Source organism: Saccopteryx leptura, chromosome 1 (assembly GCF_036850995.1).
Source record: "Saccopteryx leptura isolate mSacLep1 chromosome 1, mSacLep1_pri_phased_curated, whole genome shotgun sequence".
Taxonomy (NCBI): domain Eukaryota; kingdom Metazoa; phylum Chordata; class Mammalia; order Chiroptera; family Emballonuridae; genus Saccopteryx; species Saccopteryx leptura.
Genome location: NC_089503.1, coordinates 32,973,459 through 33,001,428, shown reverse-complemented (window position 1 = coordinate 33,001,428; position 27,970 = coordinate 32,973,459). Strand labels below are relative to the sequence as shown.

At 40.9% G+C, this 27,970-nt stretch overlaps 1 pseudogene; it reads right to left on the bottom strand.

Annotated features, from left to right (window-relative positions):
• Nucleotides 1–4,542: 4,542 nt before the first annotated feature.
• LOC136387965 (large ribosomal subunit protein eL13-like) overlaps nucleotides 4,543–27,970 on the bottom strand; it is a 96,847-nt pseudogene continuing 73,419 nt past the window's right edge.

Sequence of the window (27,970 nt, the reverse complement as noted above, 5' to 3'; positions counted from 1 at the left end):
CCCCTCATTTTCTTCAACACGTCGCCGCCTTGTTCTGAGAGGCCAGTCTCCAGGAAGCTGTGTTTTCCCCTGACCCTCAGGTTCATGAAAGTCCTCTCAGGCCTCAAGGAGACTCAAGGCTTTCCAATACAATAAAAGATTAAAAACACAAAATAAAACAATAACCTTTTCCACACATACAAAAACCAAAACAAAAATCCCCCCAAAACAAAAAGCTAGTAGATGAGGAGTTACCACTTGAAATCCTTGGATCACTTAGAGTCCACAAGATGATAATAGTAAACTTCCTTAAAAATTTTTTTGACATTTTATTTTGGAATAGCCTAACACATAACTACCTACATCCAAGCGACAGAGGCTAACTTAATCATCAAGGGTATTTTATTTTAGCTGGAATCATATAAGGTAAGCTTTTTCATTCATTCATTTATTCAACAAATAGACTTTATGGAGTTTACAGTCCTAGTTATCACACTAGTTAATTCAACTTTATGGTTGAAAAGTTTATATATGTCTTTGGTTAATTAAAAAATTAAGAGAAGAAATTTATTATTACCTAATGAAATTGGGTAATTCACAGTAAATTAGTGTATACAAAAAATGTTTCAAAACACAATTTTTTTGTGAAGAAAAAACATGATTAAAAATAGCCTTGAGAGAGGGTAGAGGATAATGGTTAAGAAGACAGAGTGTGTGAGTTCAAAGCCTGACCTTCCTCTTACTAGCTGAGTGCCCTTGGGGAAATCACTTCATATCCTTGAGTCTTAGTGCTCACTTTTACAGAATAGGAACAATAATAATAGAGCCTACTTCACAGAACTGTAGTGAGTACTTGGGTGGAATTATTATTATTATTACTTTGAGGATAAAATACTTGGAAACTCACTACTTTAGATAACACGATTTGAGATGGTGTCTAGTTGGTGAAACCAGCCAGGCATTTCTGAAACAACAGGAGAGCAAAATCAGTCTGCATTAAATGAATCCACACTGACAGTATGAAGGCAGCAGGAGAACTGAGGTGTGCTCAACATAATATGGAGCTCACGAAGGAGAAAGTCCTGATGGGTTTGAGTCTTGGCTTTGGTCTTCAGACTCCAGACCTTTAGAGTAGCAGTGAATGTAGAAATCATCCACTTAGCAGCCTTTCACATTCTTCACCTGACAGGAAGTAAGATAAGGAGGGACAGGGAGAGAATATCAGATTGATTAGTGAGTTCACTGCTGTGGGCAATTGGTGCTCAATCCTGCAAAGGACCTCCGGGAGGCCCACTGGAGTTGCTTCGATTTGTTATATTTGTGAGGTCAGGAAGCTGAGAGATTTTCCTGCCCATTTTTGTTAAGGAATATTTCTGTGGTTGGAGGCTTGACTTTCAATAATTCCATCCTAATCCATGTGTGGGTCAGTCTGGCATGATACCACATTGACAGAAGGCCCTCAGGCAAAGTCATAGGAGCTTTCAGTAAGAAGCAGTTAGCATAATGGAAAGACGGGTGTACTGGATATATGGGGAGGGGACCGACATCTACCGTCATCACTGGTGCATGGCTGTGCCTTGTGATGTCAACACCTCAGTAGTTTAGTCCACTCTGTGCGCAGGCAGAACATGCTTCTGAGACCTGCGAAAGCACCCAGGCAGAGTGACAGGCTGGCGGAAGGACAGTCAGCATGTCCAGGCATACTGAGTACTAACAGGATGTCGTCCGAGGCCTAGCAATATGGTGCAATGTTCTACCTGTGCCTTTTGTTTGTCATCACCCTGTGCAGCTCTTCATGCCCTTGGTTCACTTGAAGGTTTGCAGATTCTCTCAACAGAACACTTGTTTTCTTACCTTAATGCCACGGCTCCTGCTGTGCCTTCCACTGGAGATATCCCTCTTCCCCAAAGCCCACCCTACTTCCCCAAAGTTCACCTGTCCTGGTGAACTTCAACTCCTTCAAATCTCAGTTCAGCTGCCACTTCCTCTTTGATCTGTTCCCAGCCTCCTGCGTTGGCCTCCACGCCCACATAAGACCCTGTATGTATTTAGGCTGTGGGGCTTATTGTGGTGTTGTTACATTGGCTTTCCTTACCTATCCCCCCCCAAAGAACTGGGAGCAAGCTGAGGGGTAGGATTTCTCTTATTCATCTTTCTTCCCTAAGAACACAGCGTGAGGCCTGACAAGAATCAAAGGCTGTGAATGAATAAACAAATGCGGATCACGTACCAGAGCTCAGGTCCTTTCCAAGGTCTCCAGCCAGCCAGTAGCAACGCTGGGAATAGAATTGATGTGATTTACCACCCAGTCTCAGAGAAAGTGACATTTTCTTTAGGATCTAGAAGGTAAGAAAACACAGATAGGAGTATCATGGATGCCATGTGGAGAGAATTCACTGAATGTCATTTGTTTACTTTGGTGTAGCCGACCTTGTGGTTGTCCTGCTGACCCAGAGGACTTGGATTTCAGGGAAATAACGTATTTGGTGTTGGAGCATCTAAGAAGCTGTGCAGTGGCTATTTCTCTTTCGATATTCAGGCAGGAAGAACCTGGCTGAATGGAGCTACATGAAGAGAATAAGCTGTTTATTTTCTGTAACTTTCAGTCGTTCTTTGTAATTCAGAAGCCCTCACAATACTTTTATGGGTGTGGCTAGCTCACTTTTTTGCAGCCTACAAATGCCTTTCCAAATCAGCTCTGTAGAGCCTCGAAGTGACTGGTTTAATTTGCTTTCACACAAATGCCTCATTTGTCACCTTTGAGCATCAATAATGACCTTTAACAGGTATTCATCTGGGGTTTCCCAGTGGAGGTCCAGAGTTGTCAAACCCCCTCATTTCCTTCAACATGTCGTTGCCTTGTTCTGCGAGGTCAGCCTCCAGGAAGCTGTGTTTTCCTCTGGCCCTGAGGTTCGTGTAAGTCCTCTCAGGCCTCCTTCAGAATTAAACAGGGATTTCCTGATGAGCAGCCCAAATATTTGAGTGGAGGGCAAGGTTGGAGTTTGGAGATTTATCAGGACAGCTGCTGGTGGGCTAGCATGGGTCTTCAAGGTCAACAGTCAATTTGACCAAGTGGTTTAGATCCAGGGTCTGACCATCAATTTCATCACTTTAGTTCCTGGTTGTTAGTTTCAGAGACAGATCCATTTCTCAGGAGGGTGGCACATGTACTTATGATTTTATATTGATTCACAGATATCTCATGTGCATTAGAAAATGCTTGTTATCGTCTCTGTCAAATTCTAGAAAGTCAGATTCTAATCAGAATAGAGTTTGATGAGCATAGAACCAGAAAAAGGACAGTTTTCTGAATGATTTAAATGCTTTGTGGAGTCTTGCTGATAGCTCTTGTCCACTATCCAATGTGTAGTCAGGATGACAGTTTTTTTTCTTAGTGAGAAAGAGAGACAGGGACAGACCGACAGGAAGAAAGAGATGAAAAACATCAATTTGTAGTTGTGACACTTTAGTTGTTTATTGATTGCTTTCTCATATGTGCCTTGATGAGGGTAGGGGGGCAGCAGGGAGGTGGTCCAGCTGAGCCAGTGACCCCTTGCTCAAGCCAGCAACCTTGGGTCTTCAAGCCGGTGACCTATGGGCTCAAACCAGCAACCATGGGGTTATGTCTGTGATCCCACACTCATGCCAGCAACCCTGCCCTCAAGCTGGTGAGCCTGCACTTAAGCCAGCAACCTCAGGACTTCAAACCTGGGTCCTCAGCATCCCAAGCCAATGCTTTATACACTGCACCACCACTGGGTCAGGCGGGATGACATTTTAAAAATGCAAATCTGAGCCTAAAACCCCTTGGCCTAAAATCTGCAGTGTTTTTAAATTACTCTTGAAAGAAAAGGGAAAAAAGTAACCTGTTCCACAAGGTTTACCATGATTTAACCTTGCCTTTATCAGCTGAGCCTGCCTTTACTCACCAAGGCCCCCTTCCTGCACTGCTCTTCCCACAGTGGCTTTTCTCTCCCTTCCCTACTGAACTCCTCATTGTTGTTACTTGCTTTCGTGTCTGCTCAGACTCCTGGAGACTCCATAAATGAGCGACTTCCAAAATGTCCTGTCTTCCACAGCCATGTAGACGCATGCCTATGGCTTCTTTTATGGAGTCAATCCATCTCACATTTGATCTTCCTCTTTTCCTGCTGCCTTCTGTTTATCCCAGCATTATTGTCTTTTCCAAGAAACCCTGACTTCTCATGATGAGCCCAAAGTAGGACAGGTTCAGTTTGGTCATTTTTACCTCCCGTGAATGTTTTAGGTTTAATTTGTTCCAGGACCTACTTGTCCATTCATCACAGAAAAATAAAGAGAACTATTATAGCAGTCAATGTAAGGAGATAAAAGAGAACAACAAAAAATGAAAAACAAGAGCTCTGAACCAGAGGATCCAAGAAATGAATGGGAAATTCAAACCTAGATTAAGAAAGCTGAATGACCAGTGAGGAAGCATATTAGTTGACCAGGAGATAATAAAGGGAAGGTGTAAAGAGTTAACTCCTACTATTCTTTTCTTTCCTTCTATTTCTTTTTAAATCACAAGTTGCCAACAACACTTTATTTTTTTTTCTTTTCAACATCCTGTTCTGCAGCTTTCTTTGGCTCTTTCTGCCCAGAGGCCAAAGAGTTGGGCGTTGGCAGGGGCCATGGGAAAACTGGCAAACGCCTTGAAGTTTTTCTCCTCCTCTGTGATGACCCTGGCTTTCTTCTTGCAGACATTCTGAATGGGCATGACGGCTTCTGTCACTTGGGTGGCCAACTTGAATTCTTCGGAAGAACCGTCTCCCATCTTGGGGATAGAGATCCCTCTGGGAAAGAGTATGAGCTTGGAGGGGTGCTCCTTCAGCCACTGTACATTGGCCTGCAGGGGCTCCATGAACTTGCTCAGCCTTCTGGATCCACTGAGATCCCAATGGTCTGGGCCACCGTTAGTTCCTCCAAGCTGAAGCCCCTGCAGGCTCGCATTTTGGTTTGGTGTCTCACCGTAGGGCATCTCACTATGGACCAGATGGGCCCTGTGGGATGGATGGGCAATCACATGGGCCTGACACAGGGCAATGCAGTGTGCTTTAGATTGCTGGGCCTTGTGTCTGCGGATCTGCCCTGCTGGCTGGTTAAACTACATGGCACCGTGCCACTGCCACCGTCCTCATGGCAGTTGGGCTTTAGAGATCATGCCATTTCGGCTGGGGGCTATGGTTGCTGCCTACAGGCCTTCTCCAATGGGGAACGGCCACCAAGAAGATCTATTCTTTTTCAAAAAATTATGTGTAATGCATATTCTCAGATCACCTATAGTTTTATTCTTTTTTTAAAATAAACATGTATTAATGCCTATTATGGGAGCTGGTGATTCATCAGAATAGTGAACAAAGCAAAGTCCATGTTGTCACGGGTTCACATTCTAGCTTCTGTGAGGAGAGGCAATGACCAAAGAAAAACATAACAGACACACATAGCCATATATATATGTAATATCTGAAACTGATAAGAATGATGGTGAAAACCTAATCATAATCCTTAACATGGATGCCCACTGTCCACCAATCTATGCCAGTGCCACATGCCAGCCCAGACCAATACCTCTTTTCTGGGACAGTTCCAGAAACATAATGTTTATGTCCAGAGGCATAAGGCATAGGGAAGTGAAGGAGGAGAAGTTGCTGTTTTATATACAAAGAAATCAGGGAAAGTCTTACTGATAAATGATGTTTGAGTAGAGACCTAAAGGAAGTGAGAAGAGAGCTTTAAAATATCTGGAGGGAGATGGTTTCAGATAGAAGGAGCAGCAAGTGCAAAGGCCCTGGGGTAGGATTGTGCTTTGTCTATCACTTTGTAACATTTATCACAAGTATTACTTGTAGCAATTACATATTTATATGTACTATTATTTTGTTGATGCCTTCCTTTATCTAAGTGTCCTGAAAGCAGACTGTCAATTTCTTCTGACATTGTATTCCCAGGCTATACAGCATTGGGTCCTGATGCAAAATACAGTTCATACATATTTATGGTAAGGAGAAAGGAAAGGAGGGAAGGAAGGAGGAGAGAGAATGGTAGCGAAGGTAGCAGGGAGGAGAAGATGAAGAAAAGATCCCTCAAAAGAGATGAGCTAAGCCCCTTTCCTGTGTACCCTCTTCCCTGGTTTGGACAAATGCAGCCACCACTCATATTAACCCCCCACACCTTCCCCCCGCCACGCTTCTTTTTCTGGACATCCCATCTGTTGCCAGAAACAATGTGCTAATAATTTCTTCTGGGTTAGAGCCAAGTCTCACAGGCCTGGAAGTGCTCTTCTGAATCTTTAACGTGATGCTCATATTTTGACTCTGATTTATTTTGTGTTGACTTTATGGTTTAACTCTCAGGAGGCCTCTACTTTTACTTGCACCAAATGCTTAAGGGAACCTTCCTTTTGCCCCCAGCCCTTCTTAACAGGCATCCTTAACATGGATGCCCACTGTCCACCAATCTATGCCAGTGCCACAGGCCCGTCCGGACCAATACCTCTTTTCTGGGACAGTTCCAATCACCCAGGCAGTTGGGAAGAATTTCGCTTCCTGTGTTTTAGGAGCTCTTCTAATTCTATGCTAAGTTTAGAATAGACAGGGTTTAGTCTGAAATAAGGGGTCCTCAGGGGGGTTGAGTTTTTATCCAGAGAGGTGGGCCAGAGGACAAAGTCTGGTCTGGGTTTGAGGACAGGTGAGAACAACCACGCTCCCACAGTGTGACTTTGCCCTTGCCTGGGTTTCCTTCTCAGCCAGCACCGCAGTCACGAACAGGTTGTACCTGATGTCAGGGATGCAAATGCAATGTAAGGGTTTTCCTCTTTTGCTGAGAGTTTCATGGAACCTTCCTGATTCAGGTCTTCCAAGATCCCCCCACCTGCCACATGATGCAGGGTTTCTTGGGTAAGTCTAGTCCCTCTCGCTTCAAGAGAATTTGAGATTGTTCTGGGAAAAACACTGGGGTTTCAGAACAGAAAGCTTAACAGGCAGCTTAGGCGCCTAAGTTCAGAGCCAGTGAGCTACTAAAACAGGGGTTGGGAACCTTTTTGGCTGAGAGAGCCATGAAAGCCACATATTTTAAAATGTAATTCTGTGAGAGCCATACAATGACCCATGTATGTTAGGCATTACCTAATAAAAATTTGGTGTTGTCCTGGAGGACAGCTGTGATTGGCTCCAGCCACCTGCAACCATGAACATGAGCGGTAGGAAATGAATGGATTGTAACACATGAGAATGTTTTATATTTTTAATGTTATTATTTTTTTTTATTAAAGATTTGTCTGCGAGCCAGATGCAGCCATCAAAAGAGCCACATCTGGCTCATGAGCCATAGGTTCCCGACCCCTGTACTAAAATATTACCACCTCAATCTTCTAGGCCTGGGATCAGCAGAGTTGTTCTGTAAAAAACCAGATAGTCAATATTTTAGACTTTGAGGCTACATGGTCACTGTAGCATCTAATTAACTCTGACATTAAAGCATAAAAGCAGCCATAGAAAATGTGCAAATGAATGGGCATAGCTGTGTTTCAATAAAACTTTATAAGACAGGTGGTGGCCTGGATACAGCCCATGAAAAAATCCTTCATTGCTATTCCAATGAAACTCTCTATTCTGATGGTAAACAACCATCAGAAACATTGATTATAGAGTTATTATTTACATGCATTTTTTGAGAAGTTAATCCTACTGTTATCATTGTACACATTTAGAAGATATAATCTTTTCTTGCATCAATGTTATCATTTAGTATGTTTAATAGGAACTATGTGATGTCAAAAAGGAGTGACTTCCATGAAGTGAGCAATGCTGTCCATGAGTCCTCTGCTGTCCAGAGTGGGATCCATGGACCCACAGAGTCCATGCCATCTGGGAGCCAGTTATAAATGTAGGATTTCAGGACGTGCCCCTGATCTCCTCAAGCAGCACTCGCACATTGCCATGATGACCAGAGGACTCACATGAGGATTAAAATTCAAAAGCCCTCTGCCAACCCTCAGCACTGGAGGCACATGTGGTGCCTCCATAGCATCTCCCTCTGCAAACCTCAATGATGGGGTGCAGACTGCCAGCTCCCTAAAACAACTGTAGTGATAGGTCCAAATTTTGTTAGCAACACCAATGGTGAATTTTTGTTATAGGAATAACCATCCACTTACATATCTGTTTTACACATGATTGGCTTTCACATTCTGCATGAAGAGTCTGGAACATACCCACTATTGTACCTTGGCTTTCCTAGTTGTTCTGGCCTGGAATGACCTCACACTAACTGACCTCTTTCAATAAAGTCCCGAGAATCCACTAAGGCAGGCCTCAAGTCCTTTCTCCTTTGATGGGTTTGCTTCCTTTGTCTGGTCATCTCATCCTTTGCTAAACACAGGTACCTGACTACAATCTCTTTGAGAGTGGAGACTTGTATCTTGTTTATCTTTGAAACCCTAAGGAACCTATAGCATCTTTCTTTGAATATAGTAGGAACCTTAAATACTATACCTTGATTTTATTATCACAGGAGAATGTGCTTCACTCCCATTTGCCAAATAAACAGTCCAAGTTCTTTCTCTGGACCAATAGACATCTCACCATGACTTAAATAACCTACATCTTGATCCCATTCAAACCAGAAAGGGAGTAGGAGCAGTGGTACTTAACACTAAACCCTCGAACTCTGGGGATAGCATTGCAGATTGTGCACTGCTATTGATATAAGAGGACATAGATAGCATATGATACAGGATCCATGGAGAAGCTCATAGTTTCCGGCATCTGATCCAGCCTATCGGATGTCATTTGGTTGAGGATAAAGTGAAGATCTGCCAGTGATACTTTGGTTTTTCAGGTCAGGAGAAGCTGATTCCTGAAGGAAGCCTTGTGTGTGTCCATTTAGTAGATTTCTCGATAGTGAACCTTTCCATGAATGAATAAACCAGACTTGATTTATTCATTCATCTATTGAGTGATTCTTGATATCTGAATTACAAACTTAACACTGCTTAATGCTGTGCATGTACACAGGATAAATAGAAAAGTACACAGTGTAGTCTCTGACGTTTCAATTCAGTTGGGGAGGTAAGTCAGGACCTGCTCCCACTGTTAAACTGCATGCTAATTGGCCAGACCTGTGTGTGGTAAAGTGACCAGTACTTAGTATCAGTGCAATGGACATGTATTCAGTAAGTGCTATGGTAGTTGATAGAAGAGCCAGACAGATGACTGTGGGCTAGAGAATTAGGGAAAGTTCAGTGGAGGTAGTGGGCTTAGGGTAAGCCCTCAGCAAAAGACATTCTTTGAACAGACTTGCATGGAAGGGCTTGTGCTGTTCAGATCTGGGAGAAGATGAGCTCCCTGAAGTACCCATGCTTTCCACGCCTCCGCGTACTGTGTGACCAGGGAAAATCTGCTTTCTCTTTCTGGGAAGCTGCAATGCACCACTGGCTAGGGCTAGCCTGTTAATCTTCTTTACTCCTCCTCCCCATCACCCAACAGATTCGGGTGCTTGGCACTGTGGCTGGACTGACGAGGCAGTGGAAAATCCCCCCTTCTTCTTTGAGACGCAGTTCATTCACTTGGTGCCAAGTTGTTTTCTCTCTGGGCTCCCCAATGAAGCTGTGGAATAGACCGCACAGCAACCTGGGCCTACCTGAAAGTGAAAGTGAATTCTTGCAGCAGGAAAAGAGCAGAGAGCGGCATATGCTGTAACATCTGTTCCTGCTTCTTTTCTACCTCTGCTGCAGTGAGACCTGCTCTTAGCTCTGGCAGAGGCAGCAGCGAAGGCTGGCTCCCATCTCTCAGGGAAGATATTTATCAACTTTCATACAGTATGTTTCATATAGAATGCACTATAGCACTTTGCATGCAGTTAGCAGATATTTACTAGGTACTGATTTTTTTTTTTTTTTTGCCAAAGCCCGTGTCAGATGCTGGGATATGACACTGAATGAGACAGTTTCTTTCCTGTCTTCTTGGGATTTCCTGTATACTCAGGAAACAGAGAAATTAACCCAATCAATAATAGTTCAGTGATAGTGCTATCACAGAGATAGGCACAAGCTTATTATGTATCACCCAAGAGTGCTGCATCCAGACTTAGGGGTAGTGCAAGGGCAAAATCTTCCTGGTAGTACCCTAATGTCTGATCAGAGTTTTAAGAATGAGTAGGAAGTGCTCGGTAGAGTTCGATGGGAAAAGGAGAAGCAGTAGGGAAATAATTCCAGAGAAGGAACTGCATGGACAAAATCTAGGAGGTGAGAGAGGTCATAATGCTTTTAGGGGATTGCTTGTAGTTCGGTGCGGGGCATAAAGAGAGCAGTCAACAGTGAAGTTAGAGAAGTAAGTAGAGTGCTTGTGTTTTGTATTCTGTGGAGTGATCAAGCCAGTGCGGTCACCAGAGGAAACAGAGGAGAAGCTGGGGAAAACAAAGTTTATTACACTCACAAGTTCTGGAGACAGGAGGTATGGCACGCCACATGGGGCCACATGGAAAAACACCAGGTGGTCAGGAGGCAGAAAACAGGAGCCAGCCCAAAAGTCTGGGCCAGAGCCTTTCTTCGGGTTTCCATGGGAAAGGCAAGGCAGGGCAAAGTAAATAGCTTAGGACTGGCTGCTTTAAAAAAAATGTTGGTGGGCTCTGAACTATAGGGGTGGTCCTACTCCCCTGAGATGATTAAAGCGGAGAAATATTGCTTCATGTCGCATATGGGCCAGACAGAAGAGGTCTGGCTCTGGATTGGTTTGCACATCTGAGACATGGTCCGGGCTGAGTCCTTGCCCTCTAAGAATTGGCTAGGCCTTGGAGGGGCAGTCTTTCCCCAGCCACAAGCTTTCTTAAGATGTCAAAATATCATAAAATACAGAGAATAAAGAAGTGTTTATGCCTTATATACCTTATATGTGGTTTTAGTTTTGAATGTTATACTGTAGGGTCAATGCTACACATGACCCTTTTGTCTCCCCAGCCTTTGGCACTGTGGTTATGGATTCTGGCCATAAGCTACAAAAGAGAGAATAATAAAACTGCAGCTGAGGTTTTCCTGAGGACAAAGGAACTGAGTCACCAGATATCATCAAGGAGAAACAGCACAGAACAGTGCATAACTCCCCCCTACACACCCCCTGCTTGCCTGATCACCTGCTTGCTTGCCCGTAGACAAAATGTTTTGCTTGAGCAATTGCCCATGGCTTAGCTATAAAAACCATAAGCCCCCTCAATGGGGTGTGAAGCTTTCACCGACCTGCTGTCATCTATGCTGCCCTTGTATGCAAATAACAAAGGCTATGTCTGCTCCATCTGGTCCTCCTTGTGGTTTCTTTGGGATCCCACATCAACACTAGACCAATTTTCTGGGTTTGGACCTCCTGTGTTACATGTACTATAGGCAGTAATGGGGAAATACTGACGGGTTTTGAGGAAGGGAGGAATCACATTATGCATTTTAGAAAAGTCATTTGGGGTACAGTGTAGAGACTGGGTTGGAGAGGGGCAATACTAGGGCATAAGTTTGAGGCAAAAGTCATGCAATTAAGAAAATTATTTATAGCAAAGTAGGTTGCATTCAATACCGGTGAATGGTAGTTGATAGGAGAGAGAAAGATGCCAGCAGACTAACAATGGCAGGGAAGGTTTAATGGAGGTGGTGGCTTCAGGGTAGTAAGTAATATGATCATATTGTGCATTTTAGAAAAAAAATTATCTTGACTGCAGGGTAGAAATTGAGTGGGCAAGGCCAAGGGAGAAAGTGTAGGCAAAAATTCCGTAAGAGATGATGGAAGCATCTCCTGCCAGTGGAGATGGAGAAAAGTGGACAGATTCAGGTAATATTAAGAGGGTACAATTGACTAGTGAGTGATTGATTGGATAAGAAAGGGAGAGTCCATGATAATATTGCAAATTTCTTTTGCAAGTGACAGAAAACCCAACTCAAGCTGACTTAAACAAAAAGGGCTGTATTGGCACAAGTAACTGAACAATCTTCAGGTGTGACCTCATTCAGGGCTCAGACGTCCTCAGGGACTGTCTTTCTGCTGTTTCTTCTGGGTTCATTCCATGCTCAGGCTCAGTTTGTCATACCTAGTAGCCTTAGGCTAACATTATCCTAGCACCCAGCCCCACGAAATAGAGTTCTACTTATTTAGTGGAGAAAACAATAGTCATAAAATAGACTTCCACCCTGCTCTTCTCTCTTGAATAATTTTCCTTCCTGGAACCACTCACTGTGGCTGGTAAACTAGGAAGCCTGACTTGGCCTGGACCGGTTCCTGTGCATATATACCCTAGAGACCGCTCTCCTAAAACATGTGGGCAAAGAGTTGGCCAGGCTTGGTTCCTCTAAAGAGAACTCACGGCATGGTTATCAGAGAAAGAGTAAAAAGCTACAGGCATACTGTATATACAGGGTGGGGCAAAAGTAGGTTTACAGTTATTCATATGGAAAACAATGCAATAATAAAAAATAATACAGTAATAAACTGTGTTTTGTGTACCCACAACTATAAACCTCTTTTTGCCTCACCCTGGATTTGGCACTCTCAGAATGGTTAGCTGGTCATGTAAATAAAAATTGGAAATGGAGTTAGCAAAAATGCTTCGTGATGTTACATAAACAGGCAGAACTCAATTGACAACAATAGTGGACGAACATTCATGGGGTGATTTTAGAGGTATTTCCGAAAAATGTCCTACCAGCCAGTGCTACAATCCTGGCAAAACTGAAGACCAGATGTAGACAGGAAACGAAGATCGGGGGCCCTTTGAACACTCCATATGGATGTTCTATAAATTCCTCCTGCAATGGCTTATGAACATATTTCAGTTATTACCTATTTATTTTCAGAGCAGGTTAAATCTTTTTGCCAAAGAGCTACTGCTCTATCTATGGCAAAATAATAATAATAATAAAATAAAAAGAGAAAAAAGAAACAAAAAAAATACTTTGTGCTTTTGTTTTTCCAACTTGGGGAATTTCTACTTCTCTAATGAGGAAGACAATCATTTTACTGGTAATATTATAAAAGAACTTTGTAAAGTTTTATCTTTTACTCTGAAACTATCCTCAATCCTAAAAAGGAAAGTAGTAAAATTCTAAAACAACATAAACAAAGCTCTCAGAAACCCTAACTCCCATAACCTGAAGTACTGACATAGCTCTAATGTCTGTGAGATAGAACCATAGATTATCCCTTTATGAGTGACAGGTTAATCCATGTGATGGGCAAGTTCATCCCCAAGCCTAGATTCTACCTGTTGTGGGTTGAATAGTGTCTCCTAAAAAGCTATCTTCAAGTCCTAACCTCCAATATGTGTGAATGTGAAATTATTTGGAAAAAAAGAATGCAGATACAATCAAATGAAGATAAAGTCTTGGAACCATTTGATCTATCTACAATACATGGTGTACAAAAGTAGATTTTACAGTTATGAGTACATGAAAGAGTTTATTCTTGTATTATTATTTATTAATTATTGTATTATTTTACATACAAGTAACTATAAACCTACTTTTACCAAACCCTGTATAAACAACAAATATTCACCTCATATAGTATCTGATATTCTGATTTGAACAACTGTGTGGGTCATGGTATCAGTCACTGAGATTCGAACCACTGAAATAGGTGTGATTTTTGAGTCTAGAAGGGCTTGACAGTTAGGTTTAAAACACAATGACTTTGTACATTTGAACTTTGACTATTAGAATATGATATTCACTGTGAGTGGCAAAAGGATCACCTGTGCCCCAGATTCGGTATTTAAACAAACATTGTTTCTTCATTAATCATGCTGGCTCAAGAATTTCTTGCTGCTGTCCAGTTCCTCTCTGTGCACTGCCATTGTCCCAGGCAAGGTGGTGGGTACCGAAAATACAGAGCTGAGCAATCCACAATGGTCTCTGTCCTCAAGGAGCTGATCTCTGTTGTAGGAAAGGAGAGATATTAAACAAGAAATATAATAGTGAATTGGATATTATTAGAAAAGACCAAAAATAAATAGAATTAACACAAAAAAGGGGTGAGTGATAGACTATGAGAGAGTTGGGGAAGTCTCCAGAAGAATATCATTTCTGAATTGAGTTTTGCTGCAAGTGGGAAAGGGAATGGAAACCCTAACTAGCATGTATATAGTTACAAAATTGCAAGTAGCTCTGTAGAGTAAGAAAATAAATTGCTGAAAGTGTTGGTAAAAGGCTTTGCCCACTGATTACTCTTATTCTGAGCAATAACATGTCTACCTATCCATATGGAGCAATTTGAGAAAGAATAAACTGTTTATTTTTCCACAGTCTGACCTAGCCATAGTTTTACAATATTTATCTTATGGGTAAAGAGCTCGGGTTTTGAGCAAAATTACAATATTAATCTTGATGCAGATATAAAGCAAGATAATCAACATTTATTATGTACTTTTTCACATTAGTTAATACCATAAGATCTAGACAAGCAGTTAGTTAATACCATAAGATCTAGACAAGCAGACCATGAGGAAGTGGGAAACTGCATTTCAATAATCTCTTCTTGAAATCTCCTCTTTCACCCAACGTCTGTATATCAAAAACTCAAGAGCATTAGTTGCTGCTAAAAGAGCTGTGATGATTTGCCAGTACTTACCAGACTTGTACTCTTCCCCTCGCTTCCTCCTAACCTTTTTAATAAGCAAACTCCTATTCGTTCTTCAAAATATGAGATTACAATACAAAAGGCCACAACCTGAGCTAATGTGGCCATTGCTCCAAGAACAATCTGTTCAGGTACTGGGACGTTGTATTGCAATTCTTCTATTCACACATCTGCTTACCTACCAGACCTTAAACACTTCCTTGAAGGCAGGAAATGAGTTGTGTATCTTTGTAACTCCTATGTTTAACATAATATGTGGCCCACTCAGACCAAAGTAACTCTTAAAAGACAGTGTCTAGAATGTTAAACACAAGGATTTCTAAAGATAACAAAATTGTTAGTTAATAATGATGATTACATCTAGTCTGAGTTCTTCCTCTCCCATTTCTTGTGTACTTGATACTCTTATTTGTGTACTCAACACTGTTATCTGTGTACTCAACACTTTGCTCTCATACTATTTTGTTAGGGGTAGTAATCTTCACATTGTAGGACTTTCAACTCAACTGCAGAAAGTTGAATTATAATCTTTGTATAAATTAATCAAATTGTACTACAGAAACCTTTATAAAACCCCATTGGTTATTGATTGTTTTATTTTGTAACAGAGAGACAGAGAGAGGGACAGATAGGAATGAACAAACAGACAGGAAGGGAGAGAGATGAGAAGCATCAATTCTTCATTGCGGCTCCTTAGTTGTTCATCGATTGCTTTCTCATATGTGCCTTGACTGGGGGGTTACAGAAGAATGAGTGACCCCTTGCTCAAGTCAGTAACCTTGGGCTTCAAGCCAGCGACCTTTGGGCTCAAACAAGTGACCATGGAGTCATGTCTCTGATCCCATACTCAAGCCAGTGACCCCACACTAAAGCCGGCGACCTCGGGGCCTTGAATCTTTGTCCTCTGCATCCCAGTCTGACACTCTATCCACTGTGCCACCACCTAGTGAGGCCCATTGTTTATTTTTTTTTTAGTTTTATTTTTTTTAAGTTTTATTTTTTCAAGTTTTACAAGCTTGTTGTAGAACATTCACAAAATGTAAAAATATTATTACATAAACAGACTCCCTCATTTCTTTTCTTCTTTCCATCTACCAAGCACCTTGCTCAGAGATGACCACTTTTTCTTCCAAAATTATTTTCACACATTTACAAATTTAGTCATTTATTTTTTCTTTCAGTACATAATTATTGAATATTTACTATAGGCTAGACTATGTTCAGACACTAGTGACCCTGCTATAAATGAAAGAGGTGAGGTTCTTGTTTTCTTGGAGCTGACATTCTCATGAGAGGTAGAGGTAGACAGATAGTACATGAATACACAGACTGAACGGGCTAAGAAAAAATTTTTTTTAAATTAATAATAAATGCCCAAATAGATTTAAAATTGATATTATGAAGATTGTATAATTATATATATATCTATAAAAAGCAGAATATGTGATAAATACATAGATATTTAGCAACGGGCCCCAAATGGTGTCACTTATGCTAAGCTCTATGTCACCAATCAAGACTTAATTACAGTTTCAGGTCTCCCAGACGTGAAATCTTTAACCAGTTAATAAGGAATTGCCTGATGAGCACTACTTAGGTAATCTGCCTGATAGATCCCTGCCAATCCCTGAAAGAAAATAATCTTGTGAAATATATATATATATATATTTGCCTAGTGTAACTTCCTTGTTCCTGATCCCTTCTGTCTATAAAATTCTTTATTCTGTATAAAATATTGGAGATAAAATATTGGAGGATTTGAAGATATCTGCGAAATGGGATGCTATCTGATTTAAATTTATTTTTATTCAAATAAATTATTAAAATTTTTAATATACCTTAGTTTATTTTTTAACAATATATGTATATATATATATATGTAGTATACACATATGCAAAATGTAACTATAAAATACATTCTTTTTCAGATTGCTGTCTGCCCTTAATAATGTGTAGATATTGTAGACCTCTTGTCCTGTCATTGCATATGATTTATGTTAAATGCTTGCATAAGAGTTTATGGTACTAATGTTGCATGTAGGATGAAGGTGCTTTGTATCGAAATTTACTTTAAATATAGTCTTCATTGTACCAATATCATGATCTTGGGTTTTACCCCTTATACTAAAAATGTGCCAAGTTGTCTGCTGCCCTTATTAGCTTGAGGATTGATGGCTCAGGTGGCCTCTCAGATAGCGTCTCTCTTTAATCTGGGTCGCATCACTCCGTTCTCTTCTGCAATCAGTTTTTGGGGGTGTGGGGGTTGTGGGATGTGTTCTTTTGGCAGAATGCATCCTCTGATGTATTTCTTCCATGAGGGAGATTGTTCCTTTTAGTAAAACGAACCTCTTGCTGAAACATTATGTTAAAAAATGAATATTTTCCATTGTAGAGTGCACATCATTTCCTAGGTGACACAGCTAAATAACCCAATGACAGCAGTAGATATAATAATGCCCTTATTATGAAGTTTCAGGTAGCATCATCTCTACCATATAGTAAGTATTCATTAACTACATGAATAAATAATTGGTATCAGAAACCATTAGGGTGACCCTGCAGTTACCAAAGAGTGGAAGGATACTGAGTATTTGCAAGAATGGCAGGAACTCCTGAAAGAAAAGTGTATTCATTCATTAATTAATTCATTGATAGATAGATAGATTCATTCATTCATTCATTCAGCAAACATTTAATGAGTACTTACTATGATTTGGCACTTTTCTAGACAGTGGTCATGAATTAATTCTGAAGATAGAATTTTTCTGCTTCATAGATTTATCTAGAGACCTCCCTAATATAGTCTGTAATTTTCCTTAATCATTTGTTTTAAAAACTGAATGCCATGAAGCTCTATGTGGGAGGGGGGCTTGAGAATGGGAACAGCAACGAGGAAATTAAGATTATAATATAGTTGAAGTGTCATATTTTAAATCATTTCAACTAGGTCACCCTAGAAGGAGCCTTTCTGTTTCCAACGAGCTTGATCCTCCTGGATAATTTTCTCTAATGTGCCACTCCAAACACAGTCCTCTTTTTTCTTTATTCCCCAAGTCCTTAAGCCTCATCAGTGGCTGCTGAGCAATCTTTTTGAACACAAGAAAGAAGATCATTACCATCATTATGCTGTTACCCTTGAAGAAAGCATGTAAAGAGACTGACAGAAGATGCATAATTTAAGAAAACATGGAAACTCAAGGTTGCATAATAACCTCTTGCTTCTCATGACTGCCACTAAATCTAATTGAGACTAAATATATGTATATACACACACACTCACGTACCTATTAGAGCAGTGGTAGTCAACCTGGTCCCTACCGCCCACTAGTGGGTGTTCCAGCTTTCATGGTGGGTGGTAGCAGAACAACCAAAAGATAGAAGTAAGTTGTTTTATAAAGATTTATTCTGCCAAACTTAGCAAAAATCTGACATAAAGTACTTGGTAAGTAATTATTATTATATGCTTTAACTTGCTGTAACTCTGCCTTATAAATTTTATAAAGTAAAGTTACTTCCCTACTTTATAAATCACCATTACTGTGGAACCAGTGGGCAGTTAGAAAATTTTACTACTAACAGAGATACAAAAGTGGGTGGTAGGTATAAAAAGGTTGACTACCCCTGTATTAGAGACCATGTTTTTATTTTTTGTTTTGTTTTTTTTTGTTTTTTAGTGACAGAGACAGAGAGAGGGACTGATATGGACAGATAGACAGAAAAGGAGAGAGATGAGAAGCATCAGTTCTTTTATTGCAGCTCCTTAGTTGTTCAGTGGTTGCTTTCTCACCTGTGCCTTGACTGGGGGGGGATACAGCAGAATGAAGAACCCTATGCTCAAGCCAGTGACCCTGCACTCAAGCTGGATGAGCCCATACTCAAGCCGGCAAGGTCGAGATTTTGAACTTGGGTCCTCTGCATCCCAGTCTGACGCTCTGTCTACTGTACCACCTCCTGGTCAGGTTGGAGACCATGTTTTAATGTGTTTCACCAGACTGTAGGCTTCATGCTAGCAAACACCACACCTGTCTATCAATATATAATCCAGCGTTTGGAGAATACCTGGCACAAAGTAGGTTCTTCCTAGATATCAGTTAAATGGACAAATAAGTTGCATTTCTAACCCCTCTTCTCAGTTGGTTCTCATGCCTGTCTTTTCCTATTTACTGTAGCTTTTATATACTTATGATTTTATTTCTGTTATTTCTCCTCCCTTTCCACAACTCTTCTCATTAGTTTATGGGACTATATTGTTAAAGAATTACCTTTCTTTATCTGTGCCTCTAATTCAAGAGTGCAGGGGTGGGTTATCTCTTTAATCCCCTCCCCTTCCCCTTTTGTCTTTCCTCCCCACCACTGGCTTGCCCAAACCGTGATGCCCATATCCTTGCAGAACTCTCTTAAAGCCCTGGCACTAGAACAATGGCCCCAGGAGCCTCAGGGGCTTTAATATCCTCATCCCCAGAGTTCAACTTTAATTCCAGTTTCCAGGCAGTGAAGTTCTACTGAACAAAACAGCTGTGATTTGGGGAAGGGATCACTGAAAATCAAGCCTGGGTTACGGACGTTATTAACACTGACTAAATGGTCAGTTTTGAAGTTATTTAAATTCTGAGCCTTGGTCTCATCATCTGTAAAATGAGATTAAGTAATTTAACATATGTAAATGCCTCAGCACAATGTTTAGCTGCTAGGACAGGGGTCGGGAACCTTTTTGGCTCTGAGAGTCATGAACGCCACATATTTTAAAATGTAATTCCATGAGAGCCATACAACAACCCGTATACGTTACACATTATCCAATAAAAATTTGGTGTTGTCTCGGAGGACAGCTGTGATTGGCTCCAGCCACCAGCAACCATGGACATGAGCGGTAGGAAATGAATGGATTGTAATACATGAGAATGTTTTATATTTTTAACGTCATTATTTTTTTTTTATTAAAGATTTGTCTGCGAGCCAGATGCAGCCATCAAAAGAGCCACATCTGGCTCATGAGCCATAGGTTCCCAACCCCTGTGCTAGGAGATGCTACAGATCTCTGAGTCTCAGTTTCTTTGTTCACAAAATGAAGATAATAATGAATCCTCAAAGGCTGACACAAAATTTATAAATTCATAGCCTGGTGCCTGGCTCTCTCTCACTCCCTGCCTCCCACATCACTTGGCCTTACTCTTCTCTGCTGAATTAAACCTGACTTCCATGGTCATGTGAACTTTATCAGATACCCTATTGAATGTCTTCTTAGTACCCCTTTTACCCATTCAACTTCCACGGATCATAAGTGTCATCACTGTTCACAGGTATGATTTCATATTGAAGATGATTTGGAATGTGTTTCCCTCCCACAAGACTGCACCCTCCACAAGAACAATGCCCCTGAGAGTTCTATTCACTCTCGATAGCCAGACACTAGCACAGTGCCTGGCACATGATAGACATTTAATAAATATTTATTGGATGAAAGGAAGGAAAGAAGGAACAACACTTACTATACATTATATAAGATTTTATTTTCCTAGAGACTTGATTCTCCTGGGGAATCCAATGTACTCAGCAAATACTAGTTTAATGAAACTGTATGTAAAGCTTTAGATTTCTTTCTGTGGGGTATAAAAGGAAGGAAACACTGGGAAAACAGGGATCACTTTTTTCATTTTTCTCTTAATGATAAGCACTTAATGATAAATAGACTTAATAAATATTTATTCCTTTTGTGACTTAAAGGAAGGTAACAAATGATTGAAAATCTGATATATGTCCGAGTGTGTGGATCAGGGCAGGGAAGATTCTCAAATAGGATCATCTCAGACATTTTTGTAAAATACCAGCGAGACTTTTAGAAAACACCTTTTCTTTCCCCATCCGGCCCACACAAGATGGTTCTGAAAAGAGACTCTTTTGGAAGCTGTCTGGACCAGTGACTTGTCACGTAGGAAGGGGCAATGCTATAAAAACATCATTTTCCTCTTCTGTTTGAAAAAAACTGATAAAAGCACGTGTAAAAGACAGAGATGAAGTGGCTTGGTTGCTCAGGGCAAGACGCCCTGGGGGAGGAGCGTGGCCAGGGCCATTTCCCCAGCTGGTCCCGGTTGCCTGGAGAAAATAGTTCCAAGGCTGGACACCCCACGGAGAACAAAGCCCCACAGGCTGGAGTCACATGGTTCTGGTTATCCGGGAAACTGTTTTCAAGGACAACAATACTTCTCCTTTATGTGCACCTTGTTTCGGAGGTGCTCCTGGCCCTTCCCTGGCATAGCTCCCGTTTAGGCAGTAGATCCAACTGAAAATTTTAGGCACAAGACAGATTGGTCCTGGGGTCCAGTGACAGCATCTCTCCATCAGGTCCAGGGCCGGGTTCTTGGTGGTCACACTTTTGCAGGGACTGCTGAAGTGCCACGAGCACATGGTGCTCACTGAAACCTGGTAACAGCCCCAGCCCCAAGGACTCACTGTGTCCATGAAATTCCTCCCAGAGCCTTCTGTCTGAGAAAACTCTCCAGCCCAGCAGAGTAGGCAGATGCAGTCGTGGTCAGTTGTATCTGTGTCCCCTGCATGTTACTATGCTGGATAAAGCCCAGATTTGACTACTGAACGTACATGAGATATCAAATACTGTGTACTTACACATCTATAAAAAAAATAAGTTTCCATGAGAAGCAAGAACAAATATTGCTTTCTTACCATTTCATCTAGTCCTTGAGGTACTTGTGTCCAAAATGTGTCTCTGAGTGGCTGGGCGACAGGGTTTACAGATTATGACAAGGGAGGCCATATTAATTTGACTGTGAAGAGTAAATATTCTCATCAGTGGTATCTCAACATAATAATCTGCATGCATCTTGGTAGAAGGTAGGATTTATTGCCTTATATGCCAGACACTAAAAACCAGACACCCTCTCTCTCCCCCTGATGGCTCCTGGGAGTAGGGTTGACAGATATAAGATACACAGTTAGAAGGTGACGGAAGACAATTTGACTTTGGGTGAGGAGTATGCAACATAATCAAATGTCAAAATAATCTGGAGATGTTTTCTCTGAACATATGTACCCTGATTTATCAATGTCACCCCATAAAACTAATAAAAATTAAATTAAATTTAAAAAAAGATACACAGTTAAATTAGAATATCAGATAAACAATAAATTGGGTTTTTTTTTCCCCAATGTAAGTATATATACTGAAATATTGCCTGGGATATACTTAAACTAAAAAAAATTATTCTGAAATCTCAGGTTAACTGTGCACCTTATATTTACTAGATCTGGCAACCCTATTGGAGGGCCTGGTCGCTGACAAGTTGCATGTTCCCTTCCTATATTTATTTATTTATTTATTTATTTTATTTTGCGATCCAGGCAGCCTCGCTTCTCCCTTCCTATATTTTGAATGTAAGTCAGGTGATAGAGAGAAGGGGCAGTAATTTAGAATTAGCCAGTGGCAGTGGTGGTGGCAGCACTGATGCTCAGTCACAGTGGTACTGGTGCCCGTGGTGGTGGTCCCTGCGCAGTGAGAGCGGTCGAGTCTGATGCCCCGTTGAGGCAGCAGCAACATCCTGATCAGACCTGTGGTTCTGATGTGTAACCTTGTTTCCCGTCCATTTCCTAACCCCGCCCTCCAGTCCTCCCGCACGTCCTGTGAGCTGCCTGATACAGTCTTATGAATTCCTTTTTTTTTTAAATTGTTAGCCAGAGTTGAAATCTGGGTTGTTGTTGTTTTTTGTTATTGTCTGTTTGTTTTTTGAAAACTGATCCCTACCTGCTATGATAGGAGTTGTAATGACCAAGGAAATGTGTTATGTAGATGTCCCGCTGCGAGGAACGTAATTGACTGATGGCTGTAGCTGCTGCCCCTCTGCATCGACCACCACGTTAGTAACCCCAAAGCACACTTCTTGCAGGCTGCTCCTATCTGTCCTGCAGAGATATTCTTTCAGTGGGCATCTTTGGCTAGAGGCCTGCCCACTGGCACAGCCAAAGCCTTCGTGGAACTGTGCTGCAATGTGGGACTCTTTCTACCCAATCCTCCTTCCCTCCCTCTGTGTACAGGTGTCTGACCTACGTCCTGATCTGAGGGCTCTCTCCTCTTCCTGCTTCCTCCCCTTATAAGCCTCTTTCACCACGAATAACATCTAGGAATCTGCTTCTTGGCAAACGTGAACCGACACAAGGATGAGGGAAAAGATTATTTAAGCCTCCTGCATAGCTTTGGTTGGCAAAGTCTTCCCTGGTATTACCTGAAAGAGACCATAAGAGATAGAACTAGTCCTTAGGCCCCATTGACTACCTGCCTGCAGTCTAGGAAGATGATATGTAAATAGTTTAGGAATAAGTGGCTGATGCTATGTTTTAGGGCCCTGAAGGAATCCTGTTCTTCCTTTCACTTTGGTTCTCAGGCTCAGAAGACTGCCATGATCTGGGATGTAATACAGTATTGTAAAAGTTTCCCTTATGTTTCAGTATAGAAATTAATTTTCCATAGCCACTCTGGTCACAATTTAGCCTTCAGATGAGCTGCACCCCAACTGCACCTACTGGCATTACCATAGTGATGATCATGGCAAGAGCCTGCTCTTGACTGCCATTCAGCCCACGGGGCTGGCGTTGCGATGAGAGTAAGTTCTGTTACCTTTAGAAAAGTGAACTTGAAAGACCATCACATTTTTTTATAGTGACTTATGGGAAGAGGAATAAATAATTCCTGTTAATGATAAAGAGTTAATTCTGTAGAAAATGGGAGCCTTTGAAGTTTTTAAACAAGGGCATAACTCTATCTTTGCTTTGTATTAGGAGTCAGAATTCATACCATAGAATAATACAGTGTTTTAATATTTCAAAGGGTTTTTTTCCCCCAAATATATGATCTCTTTTGCTACATACTTTATCAAGGGAGCAGATTACCTCTTGAACTATATACAGAGCAGAGTCTTGCTGGCTCCACTTCATACTACAAGTCGGAAGATGGATGGCATATTCACTGGTAAGGCAGAGACTTCCTGTGTCAAACTCATAAGCAGAATGTTTTTTTCTCTCTCTTTCTTGGTAAGGTGAAGATATTTCTTGAGAATCTAAACTTGAAAAGGTAAACCTGTCTTTAAAACCCTGGTGTCTTGGAAACCACACGGCTGTGAGCTTGTGCCATGGAAGGTTATCTCTGTCTGGAATCAGATCTGTATACATTATGTCTTCTGTCCAGTGATGAATGGGGTGCCTACCTCAGCCAGCTTGGCATTGTAGGGGGCCCTCCGTCTTCCAGCTGATGGAAGGGTGATTAATAAGCATGACAGAGGATAGTGAAGAGCTTTCACATGAAGAACGCTGGTTGGCTTTGTCCACGTGTGATTGATTGTGCTGTAACCTTGGAGGTGAATCCTCTTGTCCAGCGTGAGTCATAACAACTACAGCCTCTTAGTTAGAGCCTCAGGTCGCATGTGAAGGGGAGCCAGCTTGAAGCTGGAACTGATCATTCATGACTTTGCGATGAAGGACATGAAGGCAAGGTGGCCCCTGTCTTTTCTTCCTGTGAAGTCAATGGTGACCACTCAAGTTACCCACTAACCCACTGATAAAACTACTCAGTTTGAAGTTCGTCCCTCAGAACCTAAGAGAGGCATTCTTATCTATGCCATTTCCAATTGGGGCACAGACATCTGCTCAATCTGTTACTCATCCTTTGAATGTGGTGCCTGTGGCACATACACACACCCATGTGCATGCACACACATGCACAGACATGCACAGACACACACACACATATGCATGACAAAACCTACCATGTAGATTCATTTGGAGAACTTATATAAGTTAAAACAAATCAGTGAATAAGAATGATTCCTAAACAGTTATCAGTAAGAGATCGGTTTTGAACAATGGTTGGTAACAAGTTGGAATAGATTTTTGATACTTTTTTATTTTTATTTTTTATTTATTCATTTTACAGAGGAGAGGGGGAGAGAGAGAGAGAGAGAGAGAGAGAGAGGAGAGACAGAGAGAGAGAAGGGGGGAGGAGCTGGAAGCATCAACTCCCATATGTGCCTCGGCCAGGCAAGCCCAGGGTTTCGAACCAGCGACCTCAGCATTTCCAGGTCGATGCTTTATCCACTGCACCACCACAGGACAGGCAGATTTTTGATACTTTTTAATACTTCTTACTATTCTACACTTCATGAAAGTGTCAAACTATATCTGCCTAGTTTGTATTTAAAAAATAAAAATTTTTCTTTTCAGCTAGGAATATTTTCCACTTCAGATAACAAAACATCTACTAAAAGTAGCTCAACCAAAGAGTAATATTATTTGCTCATAACATAAAGAGGAGTTTGGAAATAGGCAGCTGCTGGCCTGGTTCAATTACTCAACTGTGATAACAAGGACTTGGCAATTCTTGTTCTTCTGCTCTGCCTTCCTACAATAGTATTATCATTCATACTCTCAAGATGGCTACCACAGATACAGAAAGTCATGGCCAACTCCTTTCTGGTCCCTCAACAATGTCAGTGACTCTTTTCTCTGCCTGGAATGTTCCGCCCCAGACAGTCACATGTCTACCACTTTACTCCATTTAGGTCTCTCCTCAATTCACCTCTTCAGTGATGCCTTCTGTATTCACCCTACATAAGATGGTACTTTTTACCTTGCTTTATTTTCCTTCATGGCACTTAACAATTCCTGATATTATGCTATACTATGTTAAGTTATATTACATATATATATATATCTTATTGTTTTTTCCCCTCATTAGTATATAAGCATCTCAATGGCTGTAGCCTCAGGCTGATCACTACTTTATCCCGCATCGAACAGACCCTGGTTCATAGTAGGCATTGAGTAAATATTTTTTGTATGTTTCAATTGCTGCGATAGAGATATGAATAAAATGTTTTATGTTGACACTGAACCAGGCTTTATATTTATATATAATTTTATGTAATGCCCACAACTACCAATAAAATAGCTGTTATTATCCCCTTTGTTAGCAATAGGGGTGTGAGACATGAAAAGGCTAATGTCAACTTTATCTGTGGTTATGGTGGTTACAACAAAGATGACAGAGCCTGGGTTTTCTGAGCCTACTTCAGGTCATCTTTCCCCCTCACATGAACTGGACTGTAACTAGGAGGGAAGGAGAGAGTTACATACATCATTTAAAATGTGGGAAGATAATATTTTATTATTCCTTTTTTTCTGAGACTTTTCTCTTGGTTTAAAAACTCTTATCAATATAGATTTTTCTTTAATGTAGATCACCCGTGACACCTTTAGTTGGTTCCGTTTCATGGAGTTTTTATGAGCATAGAGCTCATCTTTTCTAGTTATCTATGGATGGAATAACAGAATCTAAAATGAGGAAAGGAACAATACAAAATTCCATTATTTAATACATTGGCCATGTCTCTTTTGTTTCTCAGTAAGAGAACCCCGACTCAGATTGTAAGATATTTCACTGGCTTGTGTAACTGGAAATACTCAAGGTAGACATTCATGAATAATTGCCTTAAAGTGTTTCTACAGTGGCACCAAGACACACACACTCTCATTTTTCTCCCTTTCTCTTCCTCTCTCTCTCTCTCTCTCTCTCTCTTATTAGCAAAAGGCCCCATGACTGTTCCAAGTTACTTGGTCTTGAGAGTGCATGAGGTCAGGAAAAGAAACAAAAAACATCTTTCCCAATTGTACTGAGAGTTTGAGGAGAGCCCTGATTAACCTGGCTTAGATTACATAGGTTTACCTGTCCTAGAAGGCACAAGTGGAAGTCAACCATTGCAGGGTTCACATCCCTGAAGTCAGTGTGGGTCATGAAGCTTTCAGAGTCAGAATTATTACGGTATTAGGTAGAGATGCTTCCTAAAGGGAGAAACGCTATGCAGAAACTTCAACCACCTTACTTAATTCTTCCTACTCTTGTGAACCTTATCTTTGCAGTAAGCAAATATTTGTGAAGACATTCTCTATGCCAAGTGCTAAGATAGACCCTGGGCATTATCTTTTTAATAAATAATCATTGCCCTTGAGATACAAATATGAAGAAAAATGGCCAGGGTGGCGAAAAAAAATACTCACAAACCAAGGTAGAAATTTTGGGGGGAGCTTGGAGGAAGAGCTGAAAAACAGGGACTTGTTATTTGACCCCTCCCCTCTAGACCCCTCTTTGAGCACTAAATTATTTTCAGATGACATTCTCTTTTTAAATGTTAGTGTATCATTGAATGTATTTCCTTCTGCGTTCTTTCTGCCATCAAAAACCCTCACTCTCTAAGTCATCTCACATAGCATCAAAAGTCACTTTCCAAAGTCATGGTTTTGCAATACTTTAGAATCTTATTGTCCTCTCTTTATTTCATGCAACTGCTTCAGTGACATTTTGTTCTTAGATACCAGGGACTGTTGATGAGAATGGAAAAGGACGGGAGGAAGAAGGGAGGGTTAAATCGTGCCAGAAAGTGAAGAAGGGGTATCTTCAAATTAGATTTATTTATTAGCATGATGACTCACCAGATAATAAGGCCACTTTGCCAGTGGCCAGGATAGAAAGCAAGACTCTAAAGAAATAACTGGCTGGTACTTAGAGGCCTCCAAGTTGTTATATCTTTACGAAGTTAAAAAAGTACCTTAGTGTCTGCTTACTCATCCCTGGGCCGGATGTTCTAAGCTAGAAAAAGAAAAGGGTAAAAAAAAAAAGTTTTCCTTTTCTCTGATTCTGATTGTCAAGGACAAAAGACCCAGCTCTGCCACTAATTAGGTTTGTGACCTTGAGAAGTCACTCAATCCAGCTTAATCTCTGATTCCTTATAATATAAATAGAAAGAAAATTATATCTATTTTATGGGTCAGTATCATGATATCAATCTACATTATCTCTATATCATATCTACTTAAATATAATATATATTATATGTATCTATTATATATGTGTGTGTGGATATATATGAGAGAATATATACTGAGGTCCTGTTCAACAATGAAACACAGTAGGTACTGAGTAAATCAACTTCCTTTTTGTTTCCCCTCTCCCCCCCAAAAGGTTCTCAGTTTCCACCCTATAGAAGACTGCACTGAACTAACTGATCACTAAATACATTTCCTCTCTTGATAGTCTATTTTTCTGAACATTTTTGTTCCTTTTACAAAGTAGAAAAATGGCAATTTTTTTTCTCCCAGAAGTTATTTTCTATAAGTAACATATCCTCTGGTCAGAAAAACTCTTCTGCTCAGTGTTCTCATACACATTTTTGGGGGATACCATAAATACATTTCAAGAGTCATTACCACTCAATTTCATCATAGGGCTTTCCAATATAAGGGATGCAGGAGAGGCTGCCAGAGCCTGTTGAGAAGGCAGAGGCAGCCTTCAAGGGGGACAGAGC